The sequence below is a fragment of the Lepus europaeus genome, chromosome 3, assembly GCF_033115175.1.
Source record: "Lepus europaeus isolate LE1 chromosome 3, mLepTim1.pri, whole genome shotgun sequence".
NCBI lineage: Eukaryota > Metazoa > Chordata > Mammalia > Lagomorpha > Leporidae > Lepus > Lepus europaeus.
Genome location: NC_084829.1, coordinates 118,141,329 through 118,165,473, shown reverse-complemented (window position 1 = coordinate 118,165,473; position 24,145 = coordinate 118,141,329). Strand labels below are relative to the sequence as shown.

Sequence of the window (24,145 nt, the reverse complement as noted above, 5' to 3'; positions counted from 1 at the left end):
ATATGAGCAACTTAGTCTGAGAGAAGGCATGGAAATAAGGATATGAAACCTGATTGAAGGACGCCAAGTTCTGGAAGTTTACTAATAGTGGCACACCACATTCTAAAGCAATCCTTGTTGCAGTGCTGTTGAGAAAGCCTGTTTGCCCATGCTTGGAGTTTATGGAAAACGATGTGGCAATAATTGATGTATATAGGCCTGTGAAAGACTATGGTGAAACACAAACTCAAGCCACCCAAGGACCATGAGCTATTGCTGGAGTATCCATTTCTGCCAACTGCTTCTTCACAGAATCATCTTTTCAAGATGGCTTGAAGAATGCTTGGTTCTTCCAAGAGACAAGAGGGTTTCATAGATAGGAGGCCAGGGCTCTAGGCCCATGCTGGGATTGGTACATCCAACTTCTCTGATTTATGATAAGGCCTTGATTGCCTAACTCTAGCACATCTTTCATGGGAATATATGCTGTAGCTATTAAAAGAGTATGTTTCCTCACTGTAACTGTATGTTGGGACATAAGGCACAAGGACAGACCTGTGGAATGATGAAGATAGCACAGGGGTATGTGCCCAGGGTCAAAGTTTCCATCCGGCTGCCTGAAATTTCACCACTGGTGCTTCTCTTTCTTTGGTGCATTGCTTGCTGAAGTTTGCTGTTAAAGGTATATCACCCAACTTGCTCAGCAGAAATCAAACTTTGAGATTTGTCACAGCAAGGAACATAATAAGTTGTTAGGAGAAGCAAGTATCTTTCATTGTGTTATTTCATTATAAACAAATGCCTGCTTAGGAAAGAACATTTTGAAAGTACATAGGAGTAGAAAAAAGAAAAACAACTCTTCACAGTTCCCTCCTCAGAAATAAGCAGGGTCAACACTACTCTTCGCCTGCCCCAACATGGAAGATTTTTTTTTTCCCATAGTGATAACCCATTGTGTGTGTGTGTGTGTATGTATATATATATATATGTGTGTGTATGTATATATGTATATATATGTGTGTGTGTTTTCATTTTAAGTGTCATTTTACCATAGTATAATACATGAGATAGAAGCATCATAATTTATTTTAGAATTTCCTTTACATTTACTCATTGTGAGTTGTATAGAACAAAGCCTTTCTATAGGAGCAGGCTGGGAAGAAGGCAGAGCTCTGAGTCCTAAGGCCTGGGATAGCAGAGGAGACACACCTCCCCAGCTGGCTGGAAGCATGTGTGCTCCACAGGGAGGCCACGTCCTGAAGGCAATGGATACAGTTTTATGCCAAAAAAACTTTACATATTGACTTCTTCCCTGTGTTGGACACCTAAGATAAACAATTATTTTTATTGATAAGGAGTTGCTAATAAGTACCTACCAGCAGCCCACTTTCCTACAGCTGAGACCCTGTCTCCTTCCACCAGCTCTTCTTCATTTTTCAGTCCTAGTTGGGATTTGCATCAGATACATGAGAAAGGCATTAACATCTATAGATTCAGGCATGGAGATGGGGGGGAGGGGGACATTCTCTTTTTAGAATTCATCAGGGTAGTTTCCTAATCTTTTAAGGTCATAGATGAAGATCAAACATGGTCCAGATGGAATTTCAGAAGGGTTTTATTGGTGCCAGAAAATGCCAAGTCTGTTACAAAGCTGAATTCTTATCAAAGAAAAATTAATGAAAAAGACACCATTCTTAGGATTTCATAGCAACATACATTCTTATGGTTGAAAGGACAGGCAAATCTTTTTTTCACTAGAGACCTTCAGGGTTTTAAATAGAATCAATAGGCTTTTTGTCTAAGGTATTTTGTTTTTAAATAAAAGGAAAGTATGATTTGTTTATGAAGTTTGGGCTCTGTTTCTTTTGGTTTTTGTTTGATTGGGGGGTTTTGGGGTTGTTGTTTGTTTGCTAACTCCTTCAAGGTTCCCAGTCATACTTTTTAAGATAGTTAATAGCTGCATGTTTCATATTCTGACCTTGGTTAGTTTATAAAAGTCTGCCAAGTGCCAGGACTATTTAAATTCGGCTTTGAGACTGCGTTAACATGATGAATAACGATTGACATAAATGTACTATATTATTTTTATAAATTGTGGTTTGAGATGATAGTAATTTTAGAATGTTTAGGATGCTGTTCTCTGAGGCATGTTATTTTTGTAGTGAACTAGCAGTGTTGAATGTTAAATCTAGTCAGCTACAGGTTTTCAGCTCATAATTAGAAACGTCTGACCAGTCCATATTTTGATTTACAGAGGTATTAGCCCAAGTCAGCAATTTTATAAGGCATTCTTATTAAGAAATATAAAAGGAACTTTATGTAGTAAAAAGGGTATTTTATAATTGGCACATATTTAATAAATTGTATACATTCACTCATATTAAGCACTTTGGCTAGCCTTCATTATTTAATCCTTCTGGGGTTACTTAACATAGAATGCATGATGAAGAAGTTGGTAGCTTTCAAGGGGGAATGAGGTATTTGAGGAGCATAAAAAATGAAGATGATTTATTAACTACTGTTGAAAGCTGCATTAGCAGTTAGAGTGAATAAAAATTATGATTTCTGGAGTATTCTCTCAGTGGTAAAATAAAGCCATAGTGCAAGTTATAAGTACTTATTTTTCTTCTGCTGCAAGAATACAAAATTTCTGTGATATGGGCTCTTCATAGTCATCAATTTACTTGCAGCACTACTCGGTTGAGGGTGGGAGAAAGAACGTCCCCCTTTCATTCATATTTCCCCCGGCTCAGTTATCTATTGGCTATGTTGTATGCATAAGCTTTTTAAAGACAAACATACCAGCTGGAGTTACTCAGGTAAAGTGTGATCCCCTTCTAAGTAATAAAATACTCCAGGAGTGGTGACCAGTGGTCTTTGGAGTCTTTCTCCTATGTAATACACTAAGTGTAGCTGTCATCTATTGAGGGAATGTTTATTTTTTTTTTTACAGTAGTCAAACTTTGTTCAGAATCAGATCTAGTTTTAAGAGTGGAGTATGTTTAAAATTACTTTTCCCAGTTTTAAAGTTTTTATGAATGATTTGTAAGGTTAAATCTGTATCTATTTTCTTACAATTTATAGGCTAGCTATGAAAATGGTTCCTAAAAAACTTTTGAAAAATTTTGCATCATTAGAATAAATGTAGATAATTGTAAGATTCTTTTAAAGGTCAAAATTTGCTTGAACATAAAAGTTCTGTGGTTTTGTTGACAAGTCAGTGTGCTTTGTATTTAGAACCAGTGTTTTTTTAGATATGTTATTTTTAAATTAGGCACATTTCTGTTCATTCCTATCTAGAGTAATATTGTATTTAATAAGAGCTGCCATTTTTCTTGTGTTTCAATGTTATAGAAGATAAAGATACACCTAATTAAAGTTGGTTTGAGGTTTTTTTTTTCTCTTCCAATAAAAATTTTTGAGATAAAAATGTGTTTCAATAAGTAGTGCTTACAATACCACACTGAGTTGAAAAGTTATAGGTTAGATATTATTTTCCACTAGAGGAATCAAAATTTTATAAGCATATTCTTTTGTAAGAAAATGTGCTATTTTAAGCGAGAAGAACACTGGTCGTCTGTTTCCCAGTTTAACATTATATCTCCTGAAATGTGCTATCTCATATACTAATTGCAGGGTAGAGCCTATGAATTTGCCAGTGATTCCTTTTGCAGTCCACTCTGCAGAGATTAGATTAATCTTCCTAAAATATCACTCCTCTCGTGGTGCTCATCTCAGAGTTATAGTGGTCTTCCCATTTCATATGAAGCAGCAATTCAAACCTCAAGGTGTACTAGAATCACCTGGAAAAGATGTTAAAATACAGATTGCTTGGCTCTGTCCCTAGAATTTGATTCAATGGACACGGGTGGGCCCCAGAATCTGCAGTTTTAATATGTTCACAGGTAATGCTGATGCTGTTAGGCTAATGATTTCAATTTGGAAAACATTGCTGTGGAATGAATTTGTAACTCCTTAGCTTCTACACATCGAGCTCAGTTTGCTTCCTGAGTCATATTTTCAATTATTTACTGGAAAGGACTCTGCTTTCATCAAACTTAAATCATTACTATCTCCAAAACACATGTAATGTAGAATTTTCCCTTGTTTATTTCATTCCCCTCAAAAAGAGTGTTCTTTTACTTGCTCAAAATCTATGTCTTCACGCAGCCCTCTCTGTACTCTCAGCCTTTACTGATATCCCCACTTCTGCAAATCCCACGTCATTTATTATTTCTGCCTTTGTTTTATACAAGTATGTGTTATCTTTCTGCTGATTTCAGACCCCTTAACAGAGGAGGCTTCTTTCCCTATCCACTGGGTTCATGGTCCAGAATTTGACAATAGAAGGTGATTCAGATTAAATATGAGCAAAATGAGAAACAGTTTCATTCAGTCCATCACCAAAATTGTTTACAATCTCGGTAGACTGTTGAGGAAGTCTGTCAGAACAGAAACAATGCGAAGTGGGGTAATAACTATTGCCGAGTTCTAAGAGTTAAAATAGGAAGTGTATGTGAATCTCTCAGCACAATGCTGAGTACAATGGCATGTAGCATTATTTAATAAATATTTATCATTTATTAGCAATTAGGGATGGATGGGAGTAATAATCTTGGACTTTTGCTAAGAAAAATAGTTGGTGGGGCCGGCACTCTGGCATAGCAGATTAAGCCGCAGCCTGCAATGCCAGCATCCCATATGTACGCTGGTTCCAGTCCTGGCTGCTCTGCTTCCAATCCAGCTCTCTGCTAATACACCTGGAAAAGCACCCATTTGGGAGGCCTGGAAGAAGCTCCTGGTTCCTGGATTTGGCCTGGCCCAGCCCCAGCTGTTGCAGCCATTTGGGGAGTGAACCAGCCAATGAAAGATATCACTGTCTCTCTCTGTCTCTCCCAGTGTAACTCTGCCCTTCAAATAAATAAAATAAATCTTTTTTTTTTTTTAAAGGAAAAGAGTTTGTAAGTAAATCGGATTCAGGAAGTTTTTTCCAGGAAGGGAAAAGTTGTTTGCAGCATTGGTGTGTTGAGCAATATCTCCTATTTTCTATTGTTGTTTTCCTCTTCAGTTGCTGCTGCCAAATCTGTGCTTCCTGTGGCAGGAAAGTAAGCATTGTTTGTCTTGTTTCAGTTATTTTTCCACCAAAGTCACACTTATCCTTAGGGAGACAGTAGAAAGGGTGTTAAACAGAGCAGGTTCTCATTCATTCATCAGTGTCCAGTTTCCTCCGACTTCCTAGCTTGATGTCACAGAAACACTCAGATTTGGGCAGAGGAAGGACAGCCTGGGCAAAGAACAAAATCTGAAGAAATAGTGTTAGGGCAGCAAAAGAAATATTGTGTGAACCAAAATGCTGAAAGTCTTTCATTCAGAGATAGCTATGTGTATAAATTTAGCTCAATAATTAGGCATATGGTGCCTTCATTTTAGGACATCTCTGCAGCCTTTGTGATAATATCCGTTGATTATTAGAGCTGCTGCAGCTTTAGCTATGTTGGCAGTACAGATTCCTACTGCATTGAAAACAAGAAGTGAAGAATGAAATGGAAAACTGAATTAATAACTTTTCGTGGTTGGCTTTAATCTGCTCTTTATTAACTGGGTAGTTTATGCCTGGAGGATTAAATTTGGAAACAGAAAACCAACTAACATTCTAAAAGTTTACTCCCTCTTTCTAGAAAATTATACTCTTAAAGACTTCTGAAAAACATTTTGGTTGCTGTTAGTCTTAACATAAGACACATAAATTCTTATGATTCAACTTAAAATAGTAGCCCTTAATCTATGATATAATTCTTAATTTTAAGAGTATTTCATGTTAGAATTGAAATCAGGAATTATTTAATAAAAATTGCATAATATTAAGTGGTAAAGGTATTTTTCCTGGGCATAGATGTATTTTGAAGCCCCGTTTTTTCCTAGCTTTTCAATCTACCCAGACCCATAGCTTTCAATATTAGAATTATAAATCTGCTTGCCCTTAGTTGGTGGTAAGGAACACAGGAAAAGAAAAATCAAAAGATATTTCTCTTTGTTTCCCATGCTGTGCCAAATGTTTGTAAAACTGATTTGAAACAGACAATTGTAATTTTATAAATTTAGGAAAGAGCTCCAATTCAAGATGTAGCATAGTAAGATGGACTCAAGTACAGAGGTTTAAAAACAGTTTCTTTTGGGGGAGTGAGGGAGGGTGATGCTATTCATGTATTTTTAATGCTTTAATTCAGTCCCATTCCAATCGAGTATGTATGCCTGTGAGCCCGGGACATCAGTGTCTTCAAATGCTTCTGCGGTTGTAGCTCTCCACCCACCTGTGATGTGGAGAATTACACTCTAGGTTTCACTAAGGCATCCACACTAGAGTTCAGACATTCAGAAGGGACTTCTTGGAAAACAGGGAAGAAGTTTGGCAAAACGTAATACCAGGTATTAGCCTGAGTTAACCAGTTGTGGATTCCTTATTAGGAAAACTGCTCTGGCTGTGTGTATTCATAGATAAAGCTTCAGACCTAGGTTTCCTGTGTTTGACTGATGGGCTAACAGAGATTTAGGATTTGATAACTAAATATGCCACAGGTAATCATGTGTTAGTTTCACTTTCCTAGTTCTGCTCGGTTTCCTGTCGACTGCCTTTTTCTGCCATGCCTTGCTGTTTACATCGTGTATTCTTTGGTGTTTTGTCTTAGAGGAGAGCAGCACAGAAGGAGACAGCAGGAAAGCAGCAGAAGTGGGGTTATAAATATTAGACACATCCGCTTATTAGTCACCTTCGTAATCAGGAATGGAGTGTGCTTGTCAGCAGGATCTCGCAGCTCACCTCTTCCTGGAAGCCTGACACGTGAATCACCCACACCACCACTGCCTGCAGACAGGTTACCTTTCCCCTGAGCCCTGCAAGGCACTCTCCAGCTGCTCAGATTGGAATTCCTGAGGGAGAAAGCTGTCTAGTTAGGTGATTGGTTAATGTGTTTGTGGGCCTTAAGCTCTCCATAGAGTTGCTCCAGAACTAGCCCAGGAAGTGATGCCTTTGATTTGAAATCTGCATCACTGTTGTGTTGCCCCTGTGTTCCAGAGCACAGGGGATCTTTGCAGGCAGCACTTTCAGGATCTGATTTGAAGGTGATAAAAGCAAACTGGCAGGGAGGGAAGGTTCTTCCCCCACTGCAAGGTGAGATCACTGCTGCTACACTTCACTCCGGAGTGCTCTGTCCTCACAACCCTCAGGGGGCACAGAACACAGCAGTACTCTAAAAGAGAATGCCTGTTGTATATAATGTACTCCAGTTCTCCACTGTTACATAACAAGATCCCAAGTGGGAGATTTCTCTTTTAAGTAGAATTTTGCCTTAATATTAAAAATGAGAATTTTATTGTTTTAAACCTCAGCTATTTTTAGGTGTATTTGTTTTATGAACAACAACAGTGCCTGGTAATTATCTTTCTCTGTAGGTTTGAAATAGTGGCAGCAACTAAAACCAGATATTTGATAAAAGTGCAGTGCCTTTGTTACACTCTACATATGTTTCCTCTCCCTTCTCATATAAGGGATTTGTGACTCTTCCTGTTCTGAGAATGTCTCTTTACCTGATTGTCCATGTAGCTAGATCTGTATGCTTACATAATTAAAGAAGTCAATAACTAGATTCTTTAAATGTTGTATAGATTTTTGTCTGCTTTATCCACAATTGTAATTTTAGAGTCTTGAAAGTATGCAACTAAACGCTGCATGCCACATGTTCCAGTGTTTTCTTCTTTTTAGGCACTGTGCCAACCCCTTTATGTCCCTATTCTCATTCAATTCTCAGAATGACCTTGAGTTCAATATTGTTTCCTCCATTTTACACATATGAACTTGAGGCTAAGAAAGAGTCCAGAACATTGTCCAGAGTTACAAAGCTCCAATGTGCCTTCCTGGAGATTTGAACTCAGGTCTGTCTGACCCTCACAAGCATTCTGCCATCAGGCACTGACTCCATTGGGCTTCACTCAGCCTCTGGGGCTTTGACGCTCTCCAGAGCCTTGAGCAGTGTCTCCATCCCAGCTGTGGCAAACACTATGCTTTGGTTCTAAAAGTAAAACCCATGTTCAGATTCTTTGGAAAAGCTTCTCTTAAGAGCAATATTGTGCTCAACATTAAGCATTATGTTTATTAGTGTGTATTCATGCATTTGATATACCTAAATAATATGTATACACATAATGTATACATGGTTGTGTGTATATATAATTATTTAAAATAATGCTTTAAGTACTAATAAAAATAATTGAGAGTTCCAGAAAGTTGTTTAAATCAGCATTATGAGAAAGACTGAAGGAAACAAATTCTAATTTTGCTTCCTTTTCTATTCCTGGTCCTGAGGAAACTATGACTTGTAAATTTTGGAATATATAACCTTACAATTATTTAATTTTTAAATGAGAGATTCCATAAAAAGTATAACTATGAAATTTGAATGCTAAATTCACAGTGAGGTAGGTATTCAGTGTTACTTCAAATACCACTGTTGAGATGCAGAATTAAAAGATAAGTTTATTTTGGGTGCCAGAGAACTGAGCTACAGTATTGTAGCTGAGAACATGCTAAGAAGTGGGCCACAGAACTAAAGCAGAGAAGAAATCTTGTGAAGTGTGTAGTCTTTATCCTGATATTCTTGGGAACCAGGAGGAGGGGAGATACGTTTAAGTTGGGGAAATAATATCATTTTTGCATTTTCTTTTTTTTTTTTTTTTTTAACAGGCAGAGTGGACAGTGAGAGAGAGACAGAGAGAAAGGTCTTCCTTTTGCCGTTGGTTCACCCTCCAATGGCCGCCGCGGTAGGCGCGCTGCGGCCTGCACACCGCGCTGATCCGATGGCAGGAGCCAGGTGCTTCTCCTGGTCTCCCATGGGGTGCAGGGCCCAAGCACTTGGGCCATCCTCCACTGCACTCCCTAGCCACAGCAGAGAGCTGGCCTGGAAGAGGGGCAACCGGGACAGCATCGGTGCCCCGACTGGGACTAGAACCCGGTGTGCCGGCGCCGCAAGGCGGAGGATTAGCCTAGTGAGCCGCGGCGCCGGCCCATTTTTGCATTTTCAGATGATGCTGGGGTCAAGGACATGTGTTAGAATGCTCATCAGTAATGCAAATAAATGATGATAATGGCCTACATATAAAAAGGGGATAGTGGAGCTAGAGAAAGTGAACATATCCTTGAGATAATTTAAAAAATAAAATTGAAAAGCAGAATGTTTAGCCTAATGGTTCAGACACCCTTGCCCCACATCATGGAACCTGGATTTGGTTCCCGGTGCTAGACTGACTCCACCTTCCTGCTAATGCAGACCCTGGGAGACAGTGGTGACGGCTGAGCTGTGCCACTCAATGGGAGACCTGCAGAGCATTCCCAGCTTCTGGTTTCAGCCCCAAACCCAGGCCATTGTGTACATTTTGAGAGTGAACCAGTGGTCAAAAGCTCTCAGTCTCTGCTGACTCTAAAATAAAGATAGAATGAATTGTATAGAACTTTGTGAGCCCTTAACTCTGGCGAGTGAGGGAGGAAATTGAATAAGAGATGGTACCTGGGTTCCTGAATTGAACAAAGGGTTGGATGGCAGTTGAAATCCCAGGTAGAGGAGTGGAGTGAGGAGGGGGTGACAGATTGTGGGGTTTGAGGTGTGATACATTAGTGAGGAGAAATGGATAATTAGAATAGCTCTCTTGTAAGCAGGAGAAAATATACAAGATTGCAAAGAGAGGTCCAGATCAGAGATACCAACCTTGAGACCATCAACCATGGAAGTAAAGAAGATCCCTCAGGACAGAATGTCCCATTAGGAGAGATGAAGGCAAAGAAGCCTGAAGAACATGGGCATTCAGTAGACAGAGTAAGATAATAACAGGGAAGGAGCTCAGAGATGCAGTGAGAAAACCAGCAGAGTATGACAATTAGGAACTTCTTCTTTTTTTTTTTTTTTTTTTTGACAGGCAGAGTGGACAGAGAGAGAGAGACAGAGAGAAAGGTCTTCCTTTGCCGTTGGTTCACCCTCCAAGGGCTGCCGCGGACGGCAAGCTGCGGCCGGCGCACGGTGCTGATCCGAAGGCAGGAGCCAGGCGCTTATCCTGGTCTCCCATGGGGTGCAGGGCCCAAGCACTTGGGCCATCCTCCACTGCACTCCCTGGCCACAGCAGAGAGCTGGCCTGGAAGAGGGGCAACCGGAACAGAATCCGGTGCCCCGACCGGGACTAGAACCTGGTGTGCCGGCACCGCAAGGCGGAGGATTAGCCTGTTGAGCCACGGCGCCGGCCGAGGAACGTTTTCTAGATGTTTAATGTTAAGTGTAAGGATTGAGAATCACTTTTGGATTTAATAACAAGCAGGTGAAGGTAACCTTGCTGCATTGTAGCTGAGGAAGCTCATAGGCAACTCTTTCAAGAAGATTGCTGTGGACAGAACTGGAGAGGCCGCAGAGTGCTTACTGCAAAGTGACAAAGGATGACAGACTTGAGTAGGCAAGGGAAGGCTTGCCAGGCACGGCTGAGCACAGTGCCTGGGCTGGTAGCCATGGATGTTGGAGAGGCTGCCTCTGCTCCCTGGTTTGGTTTTTCCATAGCAGGCTTTGGCCAGTCTGCCCAATGTGGAAAAGCAGGAGAGTACATTTACCCCACCTTTGGGGTTTTCCTAGGTGTTGGAAACAGAACACACAGGATCCTCTTACGCCTTTTTGAAAACCCGACAGAAGTGATCATTTTGTAAATATTTAAATCCATTCAATTTAGACTAAAGGAGGACAGAGTTTTCTTTTTTAAGATTTATTTATTTGAAAGACAGAGTTATAGAGAGGCAGAGGCAGAGAGAGAAGGGGGGGTCTTCCATCTGCTGGTTTACTCCCCAAATGGCTGCAATGGCCAGAGCTGTGCCAGTCCGAAGCCAGGAGCCAGGAACTTCTTCCAGGTCTCTACGTGGGTGCAGAGGCCCAAGGAATTGGCCCATCTTCTACTGCTTTCCCAGGCCATAGCAGAGAGCTGGATTGGAGGTGAGCAGCTGGGACTCAAACTAGTGCCCATATGGGATGCTGGCACTGCAGGCAGTGGCTTTACCCACTATGCCACAGTGCCGGACCCTAGAGATGTTTTATTACAAACGTAAAAAGGGGTATCTCATGGATCCTGGTCAAAAAATACACCAGGACCTCAGAGGGACTGGAACTGCAAGTCTAGAAGGCACCGGGAACCAAAGCTGTTATTGTTCATTTCTTTTCATGGGCTACTTGGTCTTGTATCTCTAGATAGACTTGTTTGACTTTTTTTTCTGCAGACAAGCTCGCTATGGGTCAGCCTCCAGGTTTACATGGCCAATGCGTTTAAGCACTGATTGAGTCTCTAGTAACTATCTGAGAGGCTCCATTCTAAATTGCTAGAAGCTCTGACCCAGCTTCAGGTAGGTATCTAATCAGCTATGGCCAGGGGGCGGAGTATTGATTTTTAGCACAATGTGGGTGTGGCATAGAGCCTCCTGAGTGACAGGGAAGAGCAGTTTGCCTGGCTGCACAGGAGCCTGCCTCCCAGTGTCTCTCTCTGCTGCATCCAGATATCTGCTTTGCTTCATTATCGTTATCAGACATTTCTCTGTTGCAGTGTTCTGTGTCAGAGGCAGATTTCCTGGACTTATACTATATATTCATTACAGAACATTCTGCCTTCTTCACTTTTTTCTATATTTTTTTATTTTGATTTATTTGAAAGAGAAACAGAAAGGGATCTTCCAGCAACTAGTTCATTTCCCAAATGCTCACAGTAGCTAGGCCTGGGTCAAGTCAAAGCCAGGAGCCTGGAACTTTATTCAAGTCTCCCATGTAGGTTGCAGGGACCCAAATAGTTCAGTCATCATCTGGTGCCTCACAGGGTGTGCAGTAGCAGGAAGCTGGAGTCAGAAGCAGAGCACAGGGGCTGGCGCCGTGGCTCACATTGTTAATCCTCCACCTTCGGTGCCGGCATCCAATATGGGTGCCGGGTTCTAGTCCCGGTTGCTCCTCTTCTAGTCTAGCTCTCTGCTGTGGCCCGGGAGGGCAGTGGAGGATGGCCCAAGTGCTTGGACTCCTGCACCCGCATGGGAGATGAGGAAAAAGCACCTGGCTCCTGGCCTCGGATCAGCGTGGCGCCAGCCGTAGTGGCCATTTGGGGAGTTAACCAACAGAAGGAAGACATTTCTCTCTGTCTCTCTCACTGTCTGTAACTCTATCTGTCAAATAAAAAGAAAAACAAAAAGAAGCAGAGCTCAGACTTGAACCCATGCAGTCCGATATGGGATGCAGGGGTCCCAGTGTGCATCTTAACTGCACAAACCTGCGCCCTAGTTCTGCCTTTTTGAAATGACATTTCACCAGCATTAGCATTGTGTTGTTCCATTAACTATGATGCGAGCATGCCTACGACATATTAGATTGTGAGCCAAACTTACCTGCCCTGAGATGGTCAGCACTTAGTAACTACCATATTGCTATTTTATGCTGTGGGGGAGTTCAAACACTTTAATGGTGACCTGTCCCCCTTCTCCCTATGTTTCTCTCTCTCTCTCTCTCTCTCTCTCTCTCTCTCACACACACACACACACACACACACACACTCTCTAACACATACACAAGTGCTCACACACACAAAAGGAATTGATTCCGAATCAATTAAATAATTAAGTCGTACCATTCATCTTTTGAAATCCCACCTGTCCATCAAGACCTGATTTAAATCTTAGCTGTTCCATAAATTCTTACTTGTTTTTACCTCTGCCAGCAGAAAATCATTTCTCCCCCTGTGTTTTTGTGACTCGTTTTGTTTAAACCTCTATATTTATTACTCTCTTGCTGTTAAAGGCAGCACAGGTTTATAAAGGCAGTGAGATGAAAGAGCTCACAGCTGTGTCACTTCTTAACAGTCCAACCCTGCATCCATCCATACACAGTGCCTTTGAGTCTCTGTCTCTCATATGTGAAAGTGATGAGCATGCCTGCCTTTCATGGCATCTGTTAGAAGGCTGTAAGTGGATGCTAAACAATTTGCATGTTAGGAAATCAATGCAGATATGATTATTTAAGGAAATAGTTTAAGGGTTTGAAAGACCCGGGTTTCTAAACTCCTACCTGCCTTTGCTAATTCATTATTTATCAGTGGCCAAATTTCCTGCTTGTCTTGAGCATGTTCTTTTGCTGCTGTAACAAATAGTCATAAATATTGTGGCTTAAAACAGGATCAATTACTAATTCACAGTTCCATTCATCAGAGTTGCACTGGGCTTGTTTAGTTTCTCTGCATTGGGTCTCATATACCAAAAAGGAGATGTTGGCTGACATGGACTGTTATCTGAAGTCCCTGGGAGAGAATCTGCTTAGAAGCTCGGTTGTGTTGTTGGCAGAATTCAGGTCCTTGCAACTGTAGGGTTGAGGTCACCATGTCCTGCTGGCTGTCAGCCAGGAGACTCTCAACTCCTCAAAGCCACCTGCATTTTTTGTTACTGTTGCCCCTCTCTATTTTCTGTGAGGGGGTCTTCAAAAAGTTCATGGAGGTGCTGGAGTTGTGGCATAGCAGGTAAAGCTGCAGCCTGCAAAGTCAACAACCATATGCATGCACTGGTTCAAGTCCCAGCTGCTCCACTTCCAATCCAGCCCTCTGCTAATGCACCTAGAAAAGCAGCAGAGGATGGCCCAAGTGCTTGGGTTCCCTCCACCCATGTGGGAGACCCAGAAGAAATCCTGGCTTCAAACTTAAATCTGGTCTAGTCCTGGCTGTTGCAGCCATTTGGGGAGTGAACTCGTGGGTGGAAGATATCTCTCTCTGTCTTTCCCTATCTGTGTAACTCTGCCTTTCAAATAAACTTTTTTAAAAAAAGTTAATGGGAATTGTATTATGAAAGAAAGATATATGAACTTCAAAATTTTTGCATCAAAATAAACTATCAATTCCATTTTCCACTGACTTTTTGAAGTACCCTTGTGTTCATTCATTCATTCAGATAAAATGCATATGTATTTTTTGCATGTATCATGTTTTTAAAATACATTTCCTTGTAGAATGACTAAATCCAACTAATTAACATATCAATTACCTCACCTTTTTTTTGGTAAGAGCACTTAAAATCAACTCTCAGCAACTTTCAAGGATAAAAATACATTAAAGTATATTCACCATGTTGTACAATCTTAAAAATATAGAATGCTTTATAAATTTGCTTGTCATTCTTGCACAGGGCCATGTTATTCTCTCTATGGTTCCACTGTTATAATAAGTAGCCATCCTCCCCCAACCTCTCTTCTCTATGCATTTTCAGTTACTCATGATCAGTTGCAGTCTGAAAACATGAATATTTGTCCTCGCTATTTCAAGAGACAGCCCACATTTATATAACCCTTAGTACATTATTTTGTTTTACTTGTTCTATTTTATTGTTGTTAAGCTTTTACTATACCTGATTTATAAATTAAACCTTATCATAGGTACATATGTGTCAGAGAAAACATACTATATGTATGGCTCAGTGTGTTCAAGAGTTCACTCCTCTACTGGTTCTTGGAACACATTCCCCACAGATCAAAAGGTACCATTGTATGTGCTCCAAAAGGAACATACTCCATCCATTTCCAAGCAAGCAATATCCCATCAAGTCCTAGTCACTTCAATCTCTGTGACTTTCTCTTCTGCTTCAGTTCTTGTGCCCCAGCTGGAGAATGTTTTTTGCCTTTATGGGATCAGGTGATTAAAATGGGTCTACCTACCTGGACAATGCAGGCTAGTCTCTAATTTTAAGGTCATTTTAGTTATTCTTAAGTAAGTTTATTTATATCTTCCAATGTCCTTTTGTATATAAAATAACATTCACAGGTTGAGAGATTAAAGCATTGCTATAGTTGAATGTGATTTGTCTCCACTTTCTCCATCTCAAGCAGGAGTTTAATTCCCAAAGTCTTTTGTCAATGTATTAAGGAGGTAGAAACCTAATCTGACTATGGTCTATGGTGTTTAGGTGCGGAGCCTTTGGAAGCTGATTTGATTAGATTAGGGCATGAGGATGGGGGCCCATGATTGAATCCTGGTAGCATTAAGAGGAGGGTAAAAGAGACCCTACGGTACAGACAGACGTGCCTGCTTCTTGACTCTTACCACGTAGTGCTGTGCATTACCTTAAGACTATCAGCATGAAGGCCAGCATCAGATGAGGCCCCCATGCACTGACATCTAGAACCATGAGCCAGAATAAACCACTTTTCTTCATAAAGTTAGCCTGCCTCAGGTATTTCATGCAGTGATGAAAAATAACTAATACAAGTATAGACATTGGGTGTTGGAGGCCATTTGTTCCCCTTATCACTTGAGAATACGATGTGCATATAGAGTGTGTAACCCAAGCACAGTCCCTTACATACATAGAGATACTCAGCAGTCACTAGTGACTCATGTGCCTATTGTTATGATTCATGCTCAGCAAACAAAAGATGTTACCCAAGAGGTGTTTTGAATCTCAAGTTACTGGTAGGAGTAAACCAAATCAAAAGAAAGTAGGTATACAGAAATTCCTTTGTATAACCAGCTGTTACTATATGCAGTTATACAGGGAAGGAAAATGAAGATGATGTATTGATGTGTAAGGAGTATTAAAAAATAGGAAGAACATTGTATTCTTTCCTAAACTTTTGTTGAAGCCTTACTAATTGCCTTTGATAGAGTATTTTATTTTAATCCCATTGTTGTTTATGTTTTACAAATGAGTATCCAGGAAGCAATAGATATATTTAAGGAATCCAATGTTACAAGACTACTAAAATTCTTGAATGAGGGGCAGGCATTCCTTGTAGAGATTAAGTTGCTGCTTGGGATGCCTGCATTCCATTGTCAGAGTGCCTGGTTTGATTGCTGCCTATTCTGTTCCTGATTCAGTTTCCTGCTAATACGCACCTTGGGAAGCAGCAGCTCAAGAACTTGGGTCTCTGCTACCCACATAGGAGACCTGAATTAAAGCCCAGGTTCCTGACTTCAGTCTGGCCCAGCACTGGCTGTAATGAACATTTTGGGGAGAGAACAAGGAGATGGAAGATCTTTCTCCATCTCTTTCTCTCTCTTTCTCTGCTTATCAAAGAAAATAAAAATTGAAAATCTTGAATGAAAAAAAACTTGATTTGTGATTATTCTTCCTGTATTTTAGCAGGTGTAGTGTAGAAATCAGGAGTACAAACTCTGGAGCCAGACTCTGTATTGATTTCCCTCTCTGCCACTTGTATGGCCAGTGACCCTCAGCAAGTTACTTTAACTCCCAAGTATCTTGGTTTCCTCATCTGTGAAATGGAGCCTAAAACAGGCCCTACTTGATGGAGTTTTTATTCAGGATTGAATTGCAAGTCATGTTATGTGTAAAATGCTTAGAATCTTGACTGATGCATAATGCTATGTAAGTATTGGGATTGTTATCCTAATTGAACAGTTTGCTTTAATGCTTGGCTCTCAGAGCTGTTTTGTCCTCTGGGGTACATTTGACAATTTCTGGGGACAGTAGCTGTCACACCTAGGGGTGGGTTGCAGGCATTGAGTGTTTGGAGAATAGTGATGCTGCTGAGCATCCTGGAATGCACAGGGCTGCCCCCACCTGAAAGAAAGAATGGTCTACGCTAATGTCCATAGCACTAGGGTATCATTCTGTTTAAAAGTCTTCAGTAACAACTTCATTTGCAAATAGCTTCTTCATGAGTCCTGAGTTTTCACAGTGAGGATATTCATACCTGAGACCCCTGGGGCTGTGAAGTCTACAATTAAATGAAAAGTAGAAAAAAAAAATTTCTAGTGGTTAAAAAAATGTACTCCATATCTACTTTATTATTAAATGTAACACATGGCCAGCACCGTGGCTCACTTGGCTAATCCTCCGCCTGCGGTGCCGGTACCCTAGGTTCTAGTCCCGGTTGGGGTGCCGGGTTCTAGTTCCGGTTGCTCCCAGCTCTCTGCTGTGGCCCAGGAGGGCAGCGGAGCATGGCCCAAGTGCCTGGGTTGCCGCACCTGCATGGGAGACCGGGAGGAAGTACCCGGCTCCTGGCTTCGGATCGGCGCAGCACCCGCCGTTAGGGCCATTAGGGGAGTGAACCAATGGAAGGAAGACCTCTCTCTGTCTCTCTCTCACTGTCTATAACTCTCTCTCTGTCTCTCTCTCTAACTCTGCCTGGCAAAAAATAAAAAAAGTAACACAAATATCACCGGAAAACAGTGTGCTTATCTTATGCAGTACACATTTAGAGGTAGGAAAAATTCTGTTCTTGTGGAAAATTGAGTGAAATTTCTGATTTTCTTAATTTCCTAATTTTCCATTGAGCTTTGTTTTGAAGATCATAAGGAAATAAATTACCTGAACTTAGGAACTTGCTATTACTATGTATGTTGAAATACTGTAATGGTATAGACAGTCCTGTACTATAGTCTATGATTTGCAAGGCCCAAAACATTTTTGCCAGTTTCATTTTTATTTCTCAATATTATGTAAAGCATGTGCACTTCCTGTATTCACTTTCTCCCGCCCCATGAGCATATCTAAAAGTGTTAAATGTTCTTATTCCTTAACTGCTTTTTCCACCATCACTTGCCCTGTCACTTCTCCCTCAGCTTTACTTACTTGAGTCTCTCTCACTACCTCAGACCCCACTGATCCATTCTTGTGTTCACATAATTTGTCCTTTTGGTAACTGGACAGTTAGTCACCAGCACCTGCGTTACCACAGAGTGCAGCGAGCTGGTGAGACCACCGTTCCTGAGGGTAGGAAAGAACTGGGCACATTCCAATGCCTCCCACTCTGTTGTCTATTTAGAGAAATTGAGAACCACAAGAGAAAAACACAAAGGTAATTTGCAGTTGTACATCACTATGGATTGAACAGCTATGCCTGGCATGAATTAGCTACTCAAAATACTTGATTACATGATACAGTTGCTGTGTATTGGTGATGCAAATAAGCTTGTGGTCATATTATAATGGAAATACATTTGTCTTGTGGCATTTAGCAAATTATTGACTTACAAAATGTTAGCAAAAGGAGCATGTTGTAGCAAGGGTGATACCTACTCAATCCTTTTTGGGTCATTATGTTACAACTTTGAATCTATGGGCATAAAGGAAGCATCTCATTGAAAGGGAACAAACAAAACATGTTGCACTCAAATCTGTATGCCACATTTTCAAATCAGAGCTACTACAAGTGTGGAAGAAGCAGTTTACAACAGAATTGCTATTTTGTGATGTGATTTTTGTGTTAATCTTGACGAGTTTATTTTGGTGACACCCTCTAAAGTGGTGAAACAGTGGTGACTACTTCTTCACAGACTCTGTAATGCAGAGGGATCAGCTTTAAATGTAATTGGCATCTTTCAAGGGTTTGTTTCCTGCAATCTCAAGATACTCGAACCCTCCTATGTCAGTAGCCATCTTGCTACAGACTTGGCTGTGTTTTGGAGCGGCATGCTGCACATCGAGCTCTACTGCAGCTGAAAATGAGTTCCGACCTTCTTTCCATTGTAAAATGACTGCTACCCACAGCTTGTTCTGCCACTTTGTAATTCAGAACCTCATGCCAAAGACATTTTAGGAAAACTAATAGCTTTATCCATAAAATACGGGGAGTTGATGAAATTTCTCCATCAAAAATTAGTTGATCTGAGGAAGGGGAACATGACCTTATTTCAGTAAAAATAATGGCATTTTATTGGATAGTCTGGGCCTGGGCTAATGGGCCCAAAGACTAGAAGTCATACTCAGAACACATTTCCTTTACAAGAGATGGTCGGTATCAGTAGTCCTTGGAGTAGAATTGAGATATGAGTCTGGATTTCAGAGACTACCAGCCGGGGATATCATAATAGTCATGAATGTAAGATGAGTAGATCCTAGTACCTGGGGATTCAAATCAGGGAGAGGAAAAAACAAAACAAAACAAAAAACTCAAAGTGGAACCAGAATTACAGCACTAGGTATCACTGAAAAGATTAGACTTAACAGCTGCACACTAGTGAGTTCCTTATGGACAAGAATTGAATGCAAGAATTGTAGCTGTAGGTGCTCAGAGGATGTTTGTGGAAGCAATTAATGGTTGAACCTGTCACAAAGGAACAGGGAATGGGATTTGGTCTGGAGAGTCCTGCACCCTGACAGGTTCTTCCCTGCTGCCCAACCGAATTTCTTCAAGAACTTGCTTTCTGCCTGGCTGACACAGGTGTGACAGCACGTGGTGCAGTAGCCAGCACCTGCAGCACAGGAGCGTTTCCCTGAAATGTCTTCGCCATTGCCCAGTGCAGACAGCTGTAGGCCATGTGTTGGATCCATTACATTTTGGGACCTCACTTCCTTGTTGGAAACTACAGGCGAGTAGTTAGTTGTTGGGGTGAGGGTGGAGGCTGCTTACCTTCCAAGAGGGAACCAAAGAAGAAGGCAGGATGGATATCTCCCAGGTAAATTCTGATAGAGCATCCTGATAGACGGCAAAATACTCTCCTGGTTTGATGGAGCATTTTAAACAAGGATACTTTAAATCAAGTTAGAAAGTCCTAAGCCAAGGACAGTTTTGATATTCAGTACTGGGAAGGTATTTTCTGTCAACAGTAGAAGGTCATACTTTTCCATTTGGAACAACAATCTTGTTTTCAGAAATGAAGGATATGGAATTCTAATATTGTTCAAACAATGAAAAGAAAATACATAGTATTAAGAGAGTCAGTTTATATGGAAATTGATAGTGGAATATTACAAATATACAGTTCCATTTTAAATAACATTTGGTATAGTTATAATGAAACTTGGAGGAAGCTTTATATACATATTTTAGGGTGAAAACTTTACACTTGAGAAAAAAGAATTATAGCTCAGTTATGATCATCTATAAAAGTAGATAAAATTACATTTCAAATAGTATTATTTTGCTAACCTTAGGTACAGTACTTAGTAAAAATGTTAATTTTAAAAATGTTTTTAACCAAAGCTCTTTTCAAAAGCCAAAGCTGTTTAGTATAGTTAACAAAATGAGATGCAATTATCTGGGTGAATCAGTTTTTACTAGCATTGTGAGCAAATTATTGGAGATGCTTTAATTAATATTTGAGGCTTTTATCCAAAAATAGTATGTCATCTTCTTTGATAGCAGTATTTACTTGAATAGTTTATTCCAGATAAAGCAAATATTTTACTTTTTCAAACATGTAGTCCTCAGAGTAGAACTGAGATCTGAGTCTGAATTTCAGAGACTCAACAAGGGATACCATGATAGTCATGGGTGTAGGGGAAAACTACTCGAAGTATTCCATGATGTTGCTGTTTTCTAAGTAAATCCTGGAACTCAAATATTTACCTCTTCTGCTTTTTAATCATTTGTGCCCTCCAACTTTACACATCATTCAAAGCTTGATCAGAGGGCCTGCCTACAATTTCTAGTAAATCCTATTGATTATAATACAACTGTCGCCTGTCCAACTTTGAAAATAGTTAGAGCGGGGCCAGCGCTGTGGCGGTGCCGGCATCCTATATGGGTACCGGTTTGTGTCCCGGCTGCTCCATTTCCAATCCCGCTCTCTTCTATGGCCTGGGAAAGCAGTGGAGGATGGCCCAAGTCCTTGGGCCCCTGCACCCTCATGGGAGACTGGCAAGAAGCTCCTGGCTCCTGACTTCAGATCGGCGTGGTTCTGGCTGTTGTGGCCAGCTGGGGAGTGAACAAGCAGATAGAAGACCTCTCTCTCTCTCTCTCTGCCTCTCCTCTCTCTGTGTAACTCTGACTTTCAAATAAATAAATAAATAAATCTTTAAAAAAAAATAGTTAAAGCTATCAAACAATATAATGAAAAGACATATTGCAGGGAAAAAAGCTTCCTATTTTCCCAAGTTGGGGGTGTGGTATGGAGTTCAATTTTGAACAAATCACTCAAGTTTCATAAAAACAACCAAAAGATAGCTCTTAAATGTTTAAAACCTTAATGGCTGTAGCCTATCTGTTAATAATGGGATAACCTTTGAACTTTAAACAAAACCAGCTGACTCCTGTGAGGGTCTAGGTCCCAGCAGTTCCCCTGGCTTTTCACTCATTGATAGCAGCATGTCTGCACTGTGACAGCACGCCTCTGTGCGGCACACTTTGGTGCAAGGCAGAGGGCCAGGGAAAACATGGCCACCCACAGACCTTGGCATGTGTCTGTTGGTCACTTCTTGCTGTGCAGAGGCTGAGACAGCACACATTTGACTTTTATAGCTTCTATTCTGGGAAAAGCAAAGGGAAAAAGAGATTTTTGGTGTGGGGCAAATCAATCTATAGTATCTGAAATAGGTAGGATATTTTTTCATTTTTATTATTGTTTTTCAGCTTTGACTAGTCTTTTGAATAGTAAAATAATTTGATCTCTGCTGACAAACTTGGCATTTTTTCCTTCCTAAATTTATGGAGATCTTTGGCCGATTTTTCAGCCATAAAATCACTGTACAAAATTGGAAGTCGTTGTACTCAAAGCTAATACAAAGTAATGCAGTCTATTTTAACAGGTCGCTGAATCTGGCATATATTTAATGCTGGGCACTTGCCATCCTGCAGCCATAGAATGAATGATGTTTATCTTTTTTACCATTTGAAAAAAATTCAAGCTTTATCGGATTTTAAAGCTCTACTGGAATGGCTAGAGTAATGTATTTTCAGGTGCAGGATATACCTGCTGTCATTTCTAGGATGTTTCAGATGATCATCAATCCATAAACAATCTGTTTTATAGTATGATAATGATACATACATATGGATATTAATGATTGCCTTAAATATAGTAGTATATCATATACAGTTCAAATAATTCTGCTATTTCCAGTAATAGTTTATTTTTTTAAAGATTTATTTATTTATTTGAAAGGCAGAGTTACAGAGAGGCAAAAGCAGAGAGAGAGGTCTTCCATGTGTTGCTTTACTCCCCAGATGGCCACAATAGCCAGAGCTGTGCCATTCCAAAGCCAGGAACTAGGAGCTTCCTCCGGTTTCCCATGCGGGTGCAGGGGCCCAAGGACTTGGGCCATCTTCTGCTGCTTTTCCAGGACACAGCAGAGAGCTGGATCAGAAGTGGAGTAGCTGGAATTCGAATCAGTGCCCAAATGGGATGCTGGCACTGCAGGCCGTGGCTTTACCTGTTACACCAAAATGCTGGCCCCCAGTAATAGTTTTAGTAACATAGTAGAAGACTAATTGAAACTATAACAGAGGGAGCTTTTAAAAATAATCAGTATATCTGATGTTACCAATTTAGAATAATTTTTAGACTGCTACTGACATTTAAACTAGTATATTGATTAATATGTATTTTTTCACTAGCCACAAAATTAAATTATTAGGGTATTCTACTGGTGATGACCATGTCATCTGCAGTGAAACCAAAAATAAAGATTATGAGCTAACTACATAATACACTCAAAGATGAACACATATCTTTTAAATAAAGGAATTTTAGTGGTTAAAGTTGCCATAAAGCACAGTTTTTTTCTAACACTAATAACTTTTTCCCACAGCGTGCCAGAAGCAACAGAGATTGTAGTTTTCAGCCTTTATTGTACCAGGGTATTTAATGTTTCTCCCTGTGTCAATACACTTTTCGGAGGAAAGATTGGAAGCTGGTTTTACCTGTCATATTTCTGAAAGCTTCACCTTAAAAGTTAAATTTTCTCAGAATAATTAAATAGGAGATGGAAACGCTTGCAGATACATACTAACAGCACATGAGTAGCAGTTTATTTAGAAGTCTATTTGGCAGGCAAGTTTCTCTCAGATTTCTTGGGTCATGTGTTCGACTCAGGACAATGTACAAGACAATATATCTTAGGTTTCAGAGTTGACCTGGATTCAGAGCCAGCCACTTGTCACAGGTCTGACCTTAGAAAATGTACTTAACCTTTTGATTTGTTCATCTGTGCAGTGTGACTCTCAATGGCGAGACGACTTAGTTGCTTTGAGGGACTGAGAAAATATGCAAATACTTTACATACTTTCCGACATAGAACTGTTAATAAATATTGGCTATTTCTATTATAAAGATAAAAAAGTACCTTTTTGGAACATGCCATTTATGGACTTTCTTTAAAAAGGATTTTTATTTATTTGTTTGAGAGGTAGAGTTAGAGAGAGAGGGCGAGACAAAGAGAAAGATCTTCCATCCACTAGTTCACTCCCCAGATGGCTGCAACTGCTGGAGCTGTACATATCTGAAGCCAGGAGCCAGGAGCTTCTTCCAGGTCTCCCACGTGGGTGTAGGGTCCATCTTCTACTGCTTTCCCAGGCCATAGCAGAAAGCTGGATTGGAAGAGGAGCAGCTGGGACACGAACCAGCACCCAGATAGGATGCTGGAATAGCAGGCAGAAGCTTAGCTGACTACATCACAGCACCAGCCCCCAATTATGGACTTTAAGTCTTATGAAATGACTAGTTGCTACTCAAATATTATACTTAGGAACCAACATTTTTGGTAGTAAAACACAAATATTACATTTCATAATCAATTTTTGAAATATCTCTTTTTACACATTTTTATTGCTATGCCCAGATAATAATTTTAAAAATTTATTTGCAATATACAAAAGTATTGCTTGCAGAATCTCATAAGATGATTATGAACTCTAGGATAATAATGGATGTTCCACTTGTTAATAATGGATTATTTTGAGTAATCATTTTTTTCCTGTAATATGTAAAATCTTATACCTAGTCTATTTAATTTGAAGTTTATCATTCATAACACTTTAGTTAAAAGAATAGTAATTTCAGGTTTTAATTTGTCAAAAGAAACACTTTGGTTGGTATTGTGGCACGGCGGATTATATCTCTGCTTGGAGCACTTGTATCCCATCTCGAAGTGCCTGCAATCAAGTCCCATTTCCAGTCTGGCTTTCTGCTCATGCACATCCTGGGAAGTAGCAGGTGCTAGATCAGATACTGAGGTCTCTGCCACCCAGGGGAGACCCAGATGGAGCTCCTGGCTTCCATCCGGCCCAGTCGTGGCTGTTTCTCTCATTTGGAAAGTGAACCAAAGGATGCAAGATGGTACTCTCTCTATCTCTATCTCCCTCTATTGCTCTACCTTTTGAATAAATAAATTTAAACAACAAAAAAACCATACTGTGCCCTACAACTCTCCTCTTGATAATAGTGTTATTCATAATTGCTA

The 24,145-nt window shown here is 40.3% G+C and overlaps 1 protein-coding gene and 1 non-coding gene across 3 annotated transcripts in view; one reads left to right on the top strand and one right to left on the bottom strand.

The window, feature by feature from the left end:
- Window positions 1-24,145, top strand: part of MAN1A1 (mannosidase alpha class 1A member 1) — a 203,980-nt gene that overhangs the window by 10,147 nt on the left and 169,688 nt on the right. The window lies entirely within an intron of this gene.
- Window positions 14,150-14,252, bottom strand: LOC133757233 (U6 spliceosomal RNA). Its single transcript, XR_009865608.1, has one exon. It is a non-coding gene; the product is annotated as a U6 spliceosomal RNA (small nuclear RNA).